A 16,175-nucleotide genomic window follows, 5' to 3' on the forward strand; every position below is an offset into this window, starting at 1 on the left:
TTTTTTTTTTTTTTTTTTTTTTTTTAAAAAAAAAAAACAACCACAATTCTTTCCTGAACTATCCCTTTGAAGGCAGGTGGTGCTTTATTGTACTTCTAGGTGTTTCTCAATCTGTGGGTCACAACCCCCAGGTTTATAGGCCGTTTCATGGGGCTCGCATATCAGATATTTACATTATGATTCATAACAGTAGCAAAATGACAGTTATGAAGTAGCAATGAAATCATTTTATGGTTGGGGATCACCACAACATAAGGAACTGTATTTTTGTTGCGGTGGTTTTTGAGACAGGGTTTCTCTGTGTAGCTGTGGCTGTCCTGGAACTCACTCTATGGACCAGGCTGGCCTTGAACTCAAGAGATCTTTATTGAGTGCTAGAATTAAAGGCATATGCCACCATCTCTCAGCATGAGGAACTGCATTAAAGGGTTGAAGCATTAGTAAGGTTGAGAACCACTGTTCTAGGTTCTAGCCCAGGACTTGGTCCATATAATCTTCAAGCAGTAATGGCATTAATTACAATAGACTTGCCTTTCCTTGAGTCACCATTATAGTGACAATAATGAAGACTGGTTTTCAAAACTGACTTCAGGTTCATCAGCGGACTTCATGGGAATAGAGAGAGCACCATTCGAGTCCAGCTAATGAGAAATATTTCATAAATATGAAGGAGGAAATATTTGCAAGGCACATATCCAACAAAATACATGTATCTAGAAAAATATATGCCGGGCGGTGGTGGCGCATGCTTTTAATCCCAGCACTTGGGAGGTAGAGCCCAGCGGATCTTTGTGAGCTCGAGGCCAGCCTGGTGTACAGAGTGAGATCCAGGAAAGGCGCAAAGCTACACAGAGAAACTCTGTCTCGAAACACCAATAAATAAATAAATAAATAAATAAAGAAAGAAAGAAAGAAAGAAAGAAAGAAAGAAAGAAAAGAATATAAAGACTCATCAAAACCCAATTATAAAACAAAACAAAATACTCCAGGTAGAAAATGGACGTATCACATTTATAGAACAAGCAAAAGAGTGGTTAATGAAATGCCATTAGTTTTAATTTTCAGTAACTAGTGGCTAATTATGTTGAACATTTTTCATGAACTTAAATGCTCTCTGTATGTTCTCATGACTGAACTATCCATTCATGTAGGTTTTTTTTTTTTTTTTTTTTTTTCTTAGCCCATGGAGACTCTTCCCTGATCCAGAAGTCTCTGGTGCTAACTGGCTGAAGTTACATTTCACAGAGGGCCCCAGAGACCCAGAGAGAAAGATAATTTACACAGATGAGACCCATGGGAACAGACACATCAGCTAATTCTTCTTCTCTTCCTTAATGATGCCGCCATTCATTGATAAAGGCATTTAAGTCACTGTGGTGGTCTGAGTAAAGAGTGAACTGAGTTAGCTAGGAACGATGGCCCCTAGCATCCTCCTCTCCTTGCTCTCTCCCACTTTCTTCTTCCTCTCCCACATTTCTCCTGTTTATTCTCTCTGCCTACCAACCCCGACTATCCTTTCTCCTGCCTCAATACTGGCCCATTCAGCTCTTTATTAGACCATCAGGTATTTTAGGCAGGCAAAGTAACACAGCTTCACAGAAACAAAAGAATGCAACACATCTTTGCATCATTAAAAAAAAAATGAGAGAAGCTAGCATAAATCCGAAGGTTAAAAAAGAACTCCCAGCGTGTCAGTTGTTGCAGAGATGTCAAATAATAGGATGGTAGAGTCCATGAATATGCCCCGTGCCTGTGATTAATCACTCCGGTGCCCGTATTGGAGGTCTCTTACCTGAAGTCATTAAGCAATGGAATAAGCAACTACCCTTGAGAATCTGATGCACCTGAAATTTTACTATGTGTAAATTTGCATATTGAAATAACCTAACAGCAATAATTATGGCTAATATTTTTATGCGTACAGAGTGCTTATGTTTCAAGTAAATACTTTGTATTATATCTCACTTAGTCTTCCAAACAACCCTATAAAGTAAGTACTGTATTCCACATGTATGTGGAATATGGTGATTTGAGTGTGAAGTGTCCCCCCATCGGCCTGTGTGTTTGGATATTTGGTCCTCAGCTGGTGCCTAGTGGTGGACATTGGTGACTAGGGACAGACCTTGAGGGTTATATCCAGCCCTACTTCCAGCTCAGGTGCTCTTACTGAGCTGTGTGGCTCCCCTGTCTGCATGTTCTCACTGCCCTGAAAATTGCTCTCCTTCCCCTGCCATTGTGGGTTGTGCCTTCTCCAATTGGGGAGCTATTCATATACTAGTTACATTCAAGATATAAATTCTTCCTCCTCTAAATTGCTTTTGCCAGGGGTTTTGTTTGTCCCAGTGATGACAACATTGAATAAACACCACTCAAGATCCGTACTTAGTGATCGTTCCTGTTCTAGGTAGAATCTACAAGCTTAAATGCTACCCAGGCTCTCCAGAATAAATGGACCACAGTGACACAAACATCTTAGAATCATTGAGGTCTGTTTCTTACTATAAATCAGCAAGAAGGCAAGTCAATGATATTTTAATACCAGTCAGAATACTACAGATTTGTGAGTAATTGGGTTGCAAATAATTTTTAGTATTAGGAAATATAGAGAATGTAGACAGGTTTATTTAATCTTGATTAAATCAGGGGAAGGATAGAATTGAAAACAAAAACAAAAACAAACAAACAAAACCAGACATGAGAATGTCAACTAAAGACAGCTGAAGCAAAGGAATCCCCCAGGGAAAAGGGTCAACATCGAAGGAGTAAAAGATTAGAAGAAGGTGACATCCTAAATTCAAAGACCAGGCAGGGAGCATAATCAGAAGGGATGAGAAGAGGACACTAAGAAATAGAAACAGATGTGAGTAGTGCAGGAATGGTCTCTGTACCCTCACTAAGAAAGGAAGAAATGTCTGCTAAGAATGAGCATGGTAGACTTGCCAGTCACGGAGCTGGAGGAAGGTGGCAATGGCTTTAACAGCTGCTCTGGGAGAGGAGGCTGCTTGGGAAGGGGAGGGCCCATAGGAGACCTGCTGGCTGCTGCTGCTGACACCAAGCTGAGAGATTTGAAGAGAGAGCTCTCCAAGTCATCCCCTGATCACCTGACTGGAACTGAAAAGCCTGTCAGTGGCACACAGCAGCATTATGCAGCTGAGGTAGAAGGGGCTGCAAACTGTTCACAGTTGAGGCTAGGCTGAGAAGGGTTGAGGAAGAAAGGCAGGCAATAGAATGAAAAATGGGGATCGAAAGTCAGAAATAAGGAGCCTGGAGATAAAGGGGTAGCCAGAGCCTAAGCTATAAGAGTAGAAAAATTTAGAGACATTTTGAATGAACAATTACAAGATCCAATATTCTAATTACACAGGTCAACTAATTGAACTGAGTGCTTGCTGGCCAGCAGGAGGTAATGTAGTAGCTGGAACTACTCATCAATTAGATGATGAACAGAGTCCAAGTTTTGTATCAAAGGAAGTGGAGTATTAATGTTTAATACGTAAATATCAATCATGAGGTCTTTTGCTCCTGGCATATTCTGTTTCCATATCTCTCTAGCTTAGACTACTCACCTATCTTTTTATTGACATGTGGTCAAAGTCAGTGTATTCTATTTAAAAAATTTTTTAAAATGTGTATGGGTATTTTGCTTGCATTGATGTCTGTGTACCACTTGCATCTCATTGCTGACAGAGGCCCTAAGCAAGACTGGGATCCCCAGGAACTGGAGTTACAGACTGTGAGCCACCATGTGGTTGATGGGATTGAGCCCTGGTCCTCTGAAAGAGCAGTCAGTTCTCAACTGCTGAGACATAAACCTAGCCCCTCTTCCTTCTATCTTAACTAATATCACATGCTCACATGTGTTCTTAGTTTTAAGAAGTATTTACTGACTGCATAATGAAGCCAGACATTCTTTTAGGTGTGGATAGCCCATCAATGAATAAGACAAAATGCAAGGAACTTATGTGTAAATGCAGAAATCAGACAGATGAGTGATAATAATGCAGGATAGACTGAATGTTTATGCCCCTCCTGCGCTATGTCAGAAACAAAAAGACATATTTATATCTTTCCACAATAACAGAATTTATTAAATAGCAGTAAATCCGCACCCTGCATTGTTTTGGTTGACCGCAATTTATAAAGCATTCCTGATTGCCCTCAATAGCTGGCCATCGGCCTTGGCATTGTTGGAGGAGTCCAGTGGCCTTACTGGAGGAGGCAGAGAGCTGATAGGGATGCAGAGAGTCACTGCAGGGTTTAGATGTTAATGAACCCAGTTAGAGGAGAGCTGCTGGAGGTACCCAGCAGCAGAGTCTGCAGGGTCGCAGGGTTTAGCTGCAGAGTTAAAGGAGCTACAGAGGCAAGGTGGAAGCTGTAGAGGCCAGGTACAAAGGGATGAATGGATGACCATAAAGGGAAGGATGATGAATGAAGCCGGTGATGTCAGCAGTGGGGACCAGGGCCGGAAAAACTGCCCTGAGAAAGGAAGCTGATTAGAAAAGGAAGCACTTACAAGAGACCTGCTGGCTGCTGCTGAGGCCAAGCTGAGATTAGGTGCTAGAGATCGACACAGACAATACCTACATATATTGAAATTTTTTTTTAATATTTATTTATTATGTATACAGTGTTCTGTCTGCATGTGTCCCTGCAGGCCAGAAGAGGGCACCAGATATCATTACAGATGGTTGTGAGCCACCATGTGGTTGCTGGGAATTGAACTCAGGACCTTAGGAAGAACAGTCTGTGCTCTTAACCACTAAGCCATCTCTCCAGCCCCATATATTGAAATTTTAACCCTCAGGGTGATAGTGTTAAGGAATGGTGCTCAGGGGACGTGATTTAAGTCAGAAGGGCTCATGAATGGGATTAATGCCCTTATAAAAGAGACAAAAAGAGACCTCTGCTCCTTCTGCCATGTGAGATTACAGCTCTCTATGAGGTAACACACAACTCTTATCAGGCACCAAACAAATCTACCTGTGCCTTGACCTTGGACCTCTCAGCCTGCACAGTGGTGAGACATGAATTTCCGTTGCTTATAAACCACCCCGCTGATATTTTGCTTCAGCAGTCTGATTAAAGTAAGATACAGAGTTTTAAACATTAAAATAATAACAAAGTTTGGATTTCAAAAGGAAGACATCCACTTGAACCTTGAGTGGCCTATAAAGTCTCCTGTGAGAAGGTCTTATTTCATATAAAATGTTGGGTTAATACTTACAATCCAGGCAGTTGAATGGGAAAGAGAACACGAGAGCATCTTTTCATGTTTACTGGGGACATGCTGTGGAATGGTCTTTCTCTATGCTGTGAATATGTCTTCTTATGATTGGTTAATAAAGAAGCTGCAAAGAAGAAAGCCAAGTGATCAGAGCTAAGAGCCTTACCCGTCTGCTGCAGCTAGCCTCTTCAGCCAAGAGAGACCTACTTCCTGAGGGTTTGTCTTTATATAGACTTTCTGTTCTGCCTTCTCATTGGTTGTAAACCCAACCACATGACTGCCTCATCACTGCCTGTCTGTACAGACCTCCAGGTCTTCTATGGTTGGTATTGAGATTAAAGGCATGTGTCTCCAAAAAAAAAAAAAATAAATAAAGAAGCTGCTCAGGCCTATGGCCAGTCAGGTTATAGCCAGGCAGGAAATCCAAGCAGAGAGACAGGAAGAAGAAAGGCAGAGATGGAAGAGACACTAGCCTTCCACCCAAGGAGCAACATGCCAGCAGACTGGTAATGCCACAGCCATGTGGCAATACATAGATTAATAGAAATGGGTTAATTTAAGATGAAAGAGCTAGCTAGCAAGAATTCTTAGCCATAGGCCATACAGTTTGTAATTAATATAAGCCTATGAGTGATTATTTTATAAGCATCTGTGAGACAGCAGGGCTGGGCGGGACTGGAGAAACTTTTGGCTACAGGGCTATATCTACCTCTCTTTCTCTGAAGGTACTTCTGTTCTCCACGTGTCTCTTAGTGCCATCATTCACATAGGACAGTCATCTTAGCACCACCCCCTCTATATTAGTTATTTTTGTGTTACTGTGGTAACATACCATAACTGAAGTAACATAGAAGAGTTTATTTTGGCTTCCAGTTTGGAGTCCACAATAGTGGGATAGAAAGGCAGAAGAAGCTGGAAGCCGGCTGATCACATTTTGTTTGCATACAGGGAACAGGAAGAGCAGGAAGTGGGGTGAGAGGTACCCTCCTCCAGTGAAGTACTACTTCCAGCAAGCCTGCATCTCCTAAAAGTCCTATAATCTCCCCAAACAGCCCCACCACCTGGGAATCAAAGTGCTCAAATACATGGGCTTATGAGGAACATTTCTCATTTGAACCTCAACACCCTCCTGGAGATAGACTTGCCCACCAGAAATCATCAGACTTGGAGCTAAAGACCTACATTCATGTCGCATATAGTTATAGATGCATCAGGTCAAAATTTCTTCATCTTAAAATAGAAATAGCAGTACCTGTAGCTACAATTTTCCTGCCTTGCCCACAGTCAGGACAAATCTTTATCACCCGCCAGTTCCACAGCCGCTCAGACCCAACCAAGTAAACACAGAGACTTATATTGCTTATAAACTGTATGGCCGTGGCAGGCTTTTTGCTAACTGTTCTTATATCTTAAATTAGCCCATTTCTATAAATCTATACCTTGCCACGTGGCTGGTGGCTTACCAGCATCTCCACATGCTGCTGGTCATGGTGGTGGCTGGCAGTGTCTCTCTGCCTCAGCCTTCCACTCCCCAGAATTCTCCTCTCTCCTTGTCCCACCTACTTCCTGCCTGGCCACTGGCCAATCAGTGTTTTATTTATTGACCAATCAGAGCAATTTGACATACAGACCATCCCACAGCACTTCCCCTTTTCTTTCTTTCTTTTTTTTTTTTTTAAAGGAAGGTTTTAACTTTTACATATCTCCAAAGCCAGCTCGGTATATTTGGGAATTTGGGCGTAGTTTCTTTTACGGAAACCTCAGGTGACTGTCCAGGCAGCTGGCTGTTTCTGTCAACTCACAAATTTTTTGGAAGTTGCTTGCATGCACTTCCTGTTTTTACTTTTGTTAGCTAATATTATTTCCTTCTTGGGTCTCTGAGGGAGTTGAAGATTAGTTAGTTATAGTTGAAAATTAATTAGGATAAAAAGTACATTAGATAAATTTTGGACTTACCAAAATAGGATAGATAAGGGAATTATTTTCTCTGATTTGTCAAATACAAATGGACTAGACATCGTTTAGGTATTTGTTACTTGTATATATTATATACAGTTATTGTACTTTTGTATATAGTTTTTCTTTTGTTAGTTATAACCTTTTGCTTTTTTTTCTTTTTATTAAAATAGAAAAGGGGAAATGTGGTGGTATTCTAATTGTACTGAAATGTGATTTTAATTGTATGTTAATAAATAAAGTTGCCTAGGGGTCAGAGCTATTAGAGCCATAGACAGAGTGTGGTGGTGGTGGTGGCGGCGGCGGCGGCGGCGGCGGCGGCGGCAGCAGCAGCAGCAGCAGCAGCAGCAGCAGCAGCGGCGCACACCTTTAATCCCATAGATCTCTGTGTGTTCAGGGATACAGCCAGCATTGGAGACATATGCCTTTAAGACCTGGGGGGTTGTACATACAGACAGTGACGAGGCAGTCACATGTTTGGGTTTACAACCAATGAGAAGGCAGAAAAAAGACTATGAAAAGACAGATAGACAGGAAATAGGTCTCTTTCGGGAAGCTAGGAGCTCACAGGAGGAAGGGTGAGATTTTAGCTCTGAGCTCTGACCTCTTGGCTTTCTCTTTTACATTGGTTCTGTGTTTCTTATTTAATAAGACGGTTGGTTACATCTACAAGTACCCATTTTATAGTCACTGAAATAATAAAATGAGGTAATTGTGGTGGGTAGAATGAGAATGGCTTCTAGGCTCATATATTTGAGCTCCATAGTTGGTGGACTGTTGGGAAGGATTAGGAGGTGTGGTCTTGTTGGAGGAGGTGTGTCACTCACTGGGAGTGGGCTTTGAGGTTTCAAAGGCCCAGTCATTCCCAGTGAGCTCTCTCTGCCTCTTACTTGAGGATATGGATATAAGTTCTCAGTTACTGCTCTGAAACCATGCCTTTCTGTCTGCCTGCTGCCATGCTCCCAGCCATGATGGTCATGGACTTACCCTCTAAAACTGTAAGCCACAATAAACTCTTCTATAAGTTGCTTTGGTCATGGTGTTTCTTCCTAGCAATAGAAAAGTAAGAGAATAATACATGTCACACTGTTTTGTAAACTTTTAAACATCATACAACTGTTATTTTTTTCTGTCCTGTGGGATGCTTATGCTGACCAGATTTTCATTACTGTCAAAGATACATGAATAATTGTAGGCAGAAGTTTCTGTTCTGCCAACAACTCCCAAATTCTCAGTAGCCACTTCCAAAATTACCACACAGAAGTTTATAGTAATTATAACTGCTTGACTATTAGCTCAGGCTTATTACTAACTAGCTTTTACACTTAAATTAACCCATAGTTCTTATCTTGTTTAGACACGTGGCTTGGTACCTTTTCTCAGTTCTGCATTCTCATCTTGCTTCATCTGCATCTGCCTGGTGACTTCTGACTCAGCCTTCCTCTTCCCAGAATTCTCTTAGTCTGCTCGCCCCGCCTATACTTCCTACCTGGCTACTGGCCAATCAGTGTTTCATTAAACCAGTTTGAGTGACAAATCTTACAGTATACAAGAATATTATCCCACAGCATTTCCCCTGTTTTGTTTAATTAAAACAACTTGTTTGAAATGTTTTACATTGCTATGGATTTTAGTTTATTGATACAAATTTAAAGTTAATTTTGTTATACTGCATATATATTTCTACTCTTATTTAAGGTATTAAGTTTATGCAACTCATTTAAAATTATAATGTATAATTAAATACAAATTAATAATCATCTATGGTAATCAAACTTATAGTCATGTTTGTTAAGTTTTGTAGTTATACATAGATATACTTCAATTAGGAAGGTGATCTTCAAACACTTCAAAGACCTACAGAACATGGCATTTAAAATGCCTTAAGAACTTTGACTTTTCTGGGCATTGAGACATGTCTGCTCCTGGCAGTACCAATCTACTTCAGAGAAGATGGTGGGCATCAAAGAAACTCTATATGGAGTTTGCTTTCTTTATGGCAAAAGTTAGCCATTGAGCAAGAAACTGCTCTTGTCTGGACTGTTTGACAGTATGTTGTATAAACTGGACATGCAGGACCCATGGGAAAATGACCACAGAACTTTGCCAAAACAGGGCAAGATTGTCCTTAAGGTTCCTGCTTCACAGAGGAGACTGCCAGACATTCTGCAGGACACAGGGAGAAGTGACTGATGAACTTTGCCAATAGGCGAGACAAGCCTTCAAATTTCCTGCCTCACAAAAAAGTCTGCCAGGCTGAAAATGGATACCCGACGTTGCAGAGGTACTTTTGGTGACTGTCTAGGCAGCCAGATGTCTCTGTCATTTCTAGAATTCTGGAAGTTGCTTACAATTCACTTCCTGTTTACTTAGGTAATATTATATCCTTCTGGGGTCTTTGATGTAGTTGAAGACTAGATAGCAATAATTTTCCTTAGTCATGATAAAAGATAGATTATATATGAAACTTTGGACTCACAAATATAGGGTAGATGATAGAATGTTTTCTTTAATTTTGCCAAGTACAAATAGACTAGATACTGTAACTGTAATTCTTGCTTTATAACTGTCTTATTATATGTAATTTTACTATGTTAAAGTTAAAATCTTCCTCTTTGATTAGACAGAAAAGGGGAAGTGCTGTGGGATGTCTTTCTGTATGCTGTGAATATATGTTCTTCTGATTGGTTGATAAATAAAGCTGTTTGGCCAATGGCAAGGCAGAATAAGATTAGGTGGGACATTTGAACTGAAGAGATGGGAGAAGAAAGGAGAGTGAGGAGAGATGCCAGCCCGGCACCAGAGGAGCAACAAGATGCCAGCAGACTGGTAACATCACAGCCACATGGCAACATAAAGATTAATAGAAATGGGTTGAGTTAAGTTATAAGAGCTACCTAACAAGAAGCCTGACTCATACGCCATACAGTTTGTAAATAATATAAGCCTCTGTGTGTTTACTTGGGACCAAGTGGCTGCGGGATGCGGGTGGAAGAGATTGGTCCTGACTGTGGGGCCGGGCAGGACCGGAGAAAGTTCTGGCTACAAATAAATCAAAGGAGGAAAGATTTGTTTTTGGATTATAGTTCTAGAGGTCTCAGTTTATGTGGGCTCTTGGCTGTGTTGTTCCTGCATCATGATGTGGCAGAAGGCATCTGTAAGAGCAGAACTTCTTATCTTGTTGTCCTTGAAAAGTGAAGGGCACAAAGGGCTCAGGAACAAGACATAGCCTTCAAAGACATGCCTCCAAATGAGCCACCTCCTCCAGCAGGCCCCACCTCTTAGCAGCTCATCAGTGGACTAACCCATTGATGGTGTTAGCATCCTTATGACCCATACCTTTCAATCTGGCACCCTACTGAGGACCTGGCCTTCAACACACAGAAGCCTTTTAGGGAGTGATGCTACATCTTCAAATCACAACAATAGCGTATGCTTCTGTATTCTTACACCCATTATAGAGATTAGGAAACATAACACTCCTCACCATCGGTATGGATCTATAGGCAATTTTCAGGTTTCTGAGGCTTAAGCCCCTAAAGTAGTTATGCCCCCAAACTATTTGAAAACGACTGAGTTGATGCCATGAGTCACATTAATTTGTCCTCTCCTCAAACGCCATCACGGGAAGATGTAGCAGCTGATGTATCATCTAGTAGTAGAATGTTTGAGCCAGGCAGTCCTTAGAGAATGAACTTTGACCACTCAGGAGAAAAAGATCAGCACCATCGCTAGGACAAATACTCTGGAAACACGGAATGAAAATGGGGTGGAGGGCAGAAAGTTGTAAAATCCTTTTCTCTAAGTTCAGGATGGCTTCCTGAACCAGCAACCAATACTTCAGAAAAGCCCCATTGATGAGAAACCATTCAACAAATTATGCCACAGGTAAAGAGGTACTTCTGAATACTTTAAATAATTCGGTGAATAGTGAATGGCTAAAGGGACTATTACCTGAGAGACCATTGTACATGACTACCGTGAAATATTACTGAAAAAAGAAAAGAAAGACACAACTTGGATGAATTTCAAATGGGCTAAAAGAAAAAAAAGCTAATCTCAAAGGCTATATAACACGGGGTTCCATTTATACAACACTTTTATATATAAATTTTATATCCAAATTTTATATATATATATCCAAATTTTATCTATCTATCTATCTATCTATCTATCTATCTATCTATCTATCTATCTATATTCTCATAGTCCCTTGGATTATGAGAATCCTTGGAACTTAGTGTTGTGGGGTATTTGTTCACTGTGAAGATGTATTGCTGTGATTGGTGTAATAAGAAGCCAAATGGCCAATAACTAGGCAGGAGAGATGGGCAGGACTTCTGGGATGTCAGGGCAGAGAGAATGGTGGGAAGAAGGCAGAGTTGCCAGCCAGAGGTGGAGGAAGCAGCATGGACAGTATGGAGAGGTGAAGTAACAGCCATGCAATAGAACATAGATGAAAATAAGTGGGCTAATTTAAGTTATAATAGCCAGAGGGACAAGCCTAAGCTAAGGCCGAGCTTTCATAGTTCATAAAAAGTCTCCGTGTCATTATTTGTGAGCTGGTGGCCCAAAGAAAAGTCTGACTACAACCCAGTCTCAGAATAATTGTAAGAATTAATATATTCTTTTCTCTAACTTAGAGACTATGTAAAAATTCAGCAAATTAAAAAAAATTTCATAGGTTCATACATCTTTCTCCTAGGTTCTCCCATTAATATTTAACGATACCTTCTAGGCTTAGCTTTTTAATTAAACATTTTACGTCAAGGTAGTTGTAGATTCCCACGAAGTTGTACAGCTTAAAAGAGAAACCTTGGCACTTGTTTTCTGGCTTCTCTCAATATCAGCATCCTGCAAAGCTAGAGGACAGTTTCACAGCCCAGGTATGGTCTGTCACTGATGCAGTGAAATTGCAGGACATCTCCAGCGCCACAGGGACCCCTTGGTTACCTGGGTATAGTCACATCTACTTCTTCCACATCCACCCCTTCTTTAAGCCCTGATAACCATGAATCTATTCTGAATTTCCATAATGTTGTGATTTCAAAAGTGTTGTATAAATGGAATCCCGTGTTATATAGCCTTTGAGATTGGCTTTCTTTTAGCCCATTTGAAATTCATCCAAGTTGTGTCTTCCTTTTCTTTTTTCAGTAATATTTCACGGTAGTCATGTACAATGGTCTCTCAGGTAATAGTCCCTTTAGCCATTCACTATTCACCAGGGACAGCTAGATCGAATTACTACCAACTTTCATGTTTAGGTTTTGGTGAGAGAAGAAATTCTTACTTCTCTGGAATAAATGCTCAGCGGTATAATAACTGCTAGTCTCTATGGAACTGTATTCTTAGTCTCTCACCTACACTTCTGTCTTGGGGTTTCTGTTTCTGTGACGTGACATCATTTCCTTGGCAACTCTTCCAAAGGAAAACACGTAATTGGGTGGTTTACAGTTTCAGAGTTTTTTTTCCCCATGATCATCATGGCGGGAAACACGGTGGCATGTGGGCAGGCATGGTTCTGGAGAAGGAGTTGAGAGCTCTACATCTTAATCTGGAGGCAGCAGAAGGAGGCTGCCGCACTAGGCCTAGCTTGAGCATATAAGACCTCAGAGCGCACCCCCACAGTGGCACACTTCCTTCAACAAGGCCACACCTCCTAATAGTGCCCCTCCCTAACGGTCAAGCATTCAAACACATGAGGATATTGTATGTGTGGGGGGAATTCCTATTCAAACCATACCTTTGAAATTAGATTTTTTTTTTTTTTCCAGAGCTGAGGCCCGAACCCAGGGCCTTGTGCTTGCTAGGCAAGCGCTGTACCACTGAGCTAAATCCCCAACCCCTAGATTTTTATTTATTTATTTATTTTTGCACAGGCTTTTATGCTGTCACTCAGGCTGGCCTGGAACTTAGTATATAGCCCCAGCCTGGCTTTGAACTCATGTGACTCTTTCTGCTACAGCCTCCTGAGTGCTTGGATTTCAGGTGTGAGCTCACCATGCCCAGCTTGGGCACTCTTTGCTTTTTAAAGGCATTGTTAATGGTTTTGAAGTCATAGTCTATGAGTTTGAGCGAAACTCAAAGGAAGGTAGGGGAAGCAAAGCTTAAGTAGCATTTTGAGCTAAGGCTGAAAATGCACCCAACTAAAGGTCATGTTATCAGGCTGATAAAGTCTCCAAGGTAACATGTTATCTGTCTTCAGAAGGCCGCATTTGTCAATCCCTGTCTGGGGTAGTGTCAGTTCCGTTTCTTCCCCTTGGAGGAATGTCTTTGGTCGGTGTGTGGTGCTCAGGGAAAGCCTGTGTGCATCTGCCATTTACTCCGACTAGACTCAAACTACCCCAGAAGGAGCAAACTTTCAGTTACTCTTCTGTCTGTAGTCCCTCTGAAGGGTGATCTTTAAATACAGTAAAGAAGTATTTTGGGATGGCCTGGCTTGAGCTCCCTCACAGTAATTTGTTACAGCAGCCGAGGATGCTATTTTGTAGACCAGCCTGGCCTCGAACTCAAGTAGCTCTGCCTGCCTTTGACTGGGGTTAAAGGCATGTACCACCACTGCCTGGTGATACCATTATCTTTATATTAAGTTTTTTGTTTTATTTATTTATTTATTGTTCGTTTTTTTTTTCCCCAGACAGGGTTTCTCTGTCTATCTCTAGCTGTCCTGGAACTCACTCTGCAGATCAGGCAGGCTTCGAACTCACAGAGATGTGTCTGCCTCTGCCTCCCAAGTGCTGGGATTGAAGGCGTGCGCCATCACCGCCTAGCAAAGACTTTTATAATTAGCACTTACCACACCAGTATGCTGAGTTAGGTTTTTTTATTTTTTTTATTATTATTTTTTTTTATTTTAAGAGGCCCAGCCACGCTATGTGGCTCTGGCTGGTCTCCAGCTCCTAGGCTCACCGTATTCCCTTATCTCAGACTCCCAAGGAGCCGATGCCACCTTAACCAGCAGAAGTTAGATTTATGGATGCTCACAATAATTCCCAATGCAAGTGCTTTTCCTTAAATACATCTAATTGTCAGTTGACATTGTGCCAGCCATTTGGTGTCAGTTTTCTCCCAATTAATATTGATTAGCATCAGGTCACTTAGCTCATTAATATGTTTACTTCCTGAGATCAAACATCTTGATGGGTCATCCTAAGATTGAGTTCATCTCAACATCTTGCTTCTTTTGGCAAGGCTTCTTTACCTTTGAGCCACTCTCCCAGCCCTGACGATGGTTCTTTTAAAACCTGCTAAGTGCGTGATTGTTAGACATTACCAACTAAGAATCTTATCTCATCGATCCTCTCAATTAGCCAAGAATAATAATCACCGTGGTTTTTGTTTTGTTTTGTTTGTTTTTTGGACAGGTCTTGTTAGCTGGCCCAGTACTCACTATGCAGCCAAAGCTAACTCAGGGCAATCCTCTTGCCTCAGCCTCCGAAGTGCCGGGATTACAGATGTGAACCAAATCTACCCAGTTTAACCACTCTATGCATAAAACAGAAACTTGAAATGGTAAACTGCTGACAAAGTATAATAACTGTGATGAAAATGTATGAAACTAGCTATTTTCTGGCCTGGCTTTCACTAGATGCCAGGTCTTGGTAACAAGTCATCGTTGGAGTTCAGTATTCATTCATTAAAAAAATTTTTTTTTTTCAGACAGGGTCTCATGCATCCCAGACTGGTCTTAAGAGTCCAATGTTTAATAGCATGTCTTCTCAGCCTCAGTTTACATTTCTTTTTTTTTCTTTCTATCTTTTTTTTTTGGTTTTTCCAGACAGGGATTCTCTGTGTAGCTTTGCGCCTTTCCTGGGACTCACTTGGTAGCCCAGGCTGGCCTCGAACTCACAGAGATCTGCCTGGCTCTGCCTCCCGAGTGCTGGGATTAAAGGCGTGAGCCACCACCGCCCGGCTCAATTAAGATACTGAATACTTGATTCCCCCTTCCCCCCCTTTCTGTTAAGTATTTCAGTTAAATTAAAAAAGAAAAGGAAAAGGAACACCACTCTTACACTGACATTTTCTGCCGATTCAGCGTTGGATAAGTTTAATCAGAATGTACCTGCAAAGCAAGTAACAGAACGCAATCACTATCGACTGACTAGGTCATTATGTTTTGAATTCCCTTAATCAGGAACGCGGACACAGTCAGCTACGGGTACATTCCAGACGCTGCCTATGTGAACAGTAACTCAGGGTTTCCTCTTGGCTGGCTTTGCTGTTGAGCCAAATACGCACATGTGTGTTCATTTTCAGTCCTTGACTTCGTTTGTGAGGAATTTAACCCCACCTCCCGTCCAGAATGGAAAAACAACGCCCCCATTCCCGCCCTCGGCTTCCTCCACAGAGATCGCCTGCCTCTGCCTCCCGAGTGCTGGGATTAAAGGCGTGCGCCACCACCGCCCAGCACATTTCTTTTTGAGTATTATGTACCTCTTTGGTTTTTAGGCTTTAAAGTTGATGATAATGGTATGTTCTTGAATCTGATGAATTTTCTAGAAGATAATACTATCTTTAAGCTTTTGTTGGCCTAAAAGCCTCCCAAATTTCACAGGATTTAAATTTTATGAGTATCCTAATGATAACAAATGCTGATGTGGATGTGGGGAAATGGGAAACCTTACACACTACTGATGGGAGTATAAACTAGTGCAGCCCTTTTGGAAATCAGTCTGGAATTTCCTCCAAAAAACTAGAAAGAAGTGGTTGTTTGGGTAGAAATGGCCCTTATAAGCTCATGTATTTGAATGCATTGGGGAGGCGTGACCTCATTGGAGTAGGTGTAGTCTTGTTAGCGTCACTGGGAAAAGGCTTTGGGGTTTCAAAAGCCCACACCCAGTCAGTCCTAGTGTCTGGCTCTTCCGCTGATCAGATGTAGAACTCTCAGCTACTTCTGCCTGCCACGGCGCTCCCCACTATGATGACAATGGACTAACCTTCTGAAACTGTAAGCCAGCCCCAATTACATGCTTTCTCTTATAAGGGTTGCCATGGC

This window comes from Peromyscus leucopus, chromosome 11, assembly GCF_004664715.2.
Source record: "Peromyscus leucopus breed LL Stock chromosome 11, UCI_PerLeu_2.1, whole genome shotgun sequence".
Classification (NCBI taxonomy): Eukaryota; Metazoa; Chordata; class Mammalia; order Rodentia; family Cricetidae; genus Peromyscus; species Peromyscus leucopus.